The sequence below is a fragment of the Pollachius pollachius genome (assembly GCF_949987615.1).
Source record: "Pollachius pollachius genome assembly, chromosome: 15".
Taxonomy (NCBI): domain Eukaryota; kingdom Metazoa; phylum Chordata; class Actinopteri; order Gadiformes; family Gadidae; genus Pollachius; species Pollachius pollachius.
Window position 1 is genome coordinate 5,320,850 of NC_136948.1, and position 1,177 is coordinate 5,322,026.

A 1,177-nucleotide genomic window follows, 5' to 3' on the forward strand; every position below is an offset into this window, starting at 1 on the left:
ATTACAATAAAGACTGATTCCATGACCTCAACTCTGTTCACCCCTTTAACCATAACTTAAATATTCCTGAGTAGTATGCTTTTGTTTTATCAGGGTTGGCCCTTGGTTCATAGATTAATCAGATCAATCCCATTTTTAAATCTCCTTATTAAATGTGTGCCCTCTGACTGGACAGCAAAAAGACACTGGGGAGGTGTGGGGACAATGGGGTTTGGATCCTATTTATTATTGTTCTTCGTATGGTTTGGTATCCCTGGTCAGGGTCCGGTCTATTGTTTGCTATGCTTACCCTGGTCAGAGTCCAGTTCATTATTGATATATTTGTCTATGTCTTGTGGGGGGAGTAGGCTTGCCCCAGACATTCTTTGTGTTGTGGCTGTGAGTTCACCTAGTGAGTATTTGACCCTCACAAATAAAACATGAAACCAACGAGAAAAGTCTCGAGAAAATATAGCCTAAAATAACCATCATTCATAATGGATTTCAGGATTCACATGAAGTGGCAGGACGCTCAACGCAGCGCCTCGTCCGACGGTTCAGCTGCGGCGCCGGATCAGGGGCCTGTTGGGTTTTTCCGACTATTTTCGACTTTTTCATAACAGTTGGCCCCTAGCTGCCTCCGTTTTTTCAACGTTCGTTTTTCTTGTTAAAGTTCAATAAAAGAATGTGTCATTGTTTTAAATTATGTAATATATATAATACACACACACACACACACACACACACACACATCTATCTATCTATCTATCTATCTATCTATCTATCTATCTATCTATCTATCTATCTATCTATCTATCTATATATATATATATATATATCTTTATATACATATATATATATAGAGAGAGAGAGAGAGAGAGAGAGAGAGAGAGAGAGAGTGTGTGTGTGTGTGTGTGTGTGTGTGTGTGTGTGTGTGTGTGTGTGTATGTATATATATATATATATATCACAAGCGTGACAGTTTAAGATAAAAATGGACAATGTCTTAATTGCTTTTTTTTAAAAAAGACATTAAATGGTGCAATAGTATCTTCTCCAACATATACCATAACATCAAACAGCCTATTGTTTTGCTTGTTAATAGTATCTTACAGAGCTCCACGGTATTGGTCCTCCACGATCCCACAATGCACCGCTTCGCCGTATCGGCTCCACGTCAGAGTTGACAGCCGAGCCG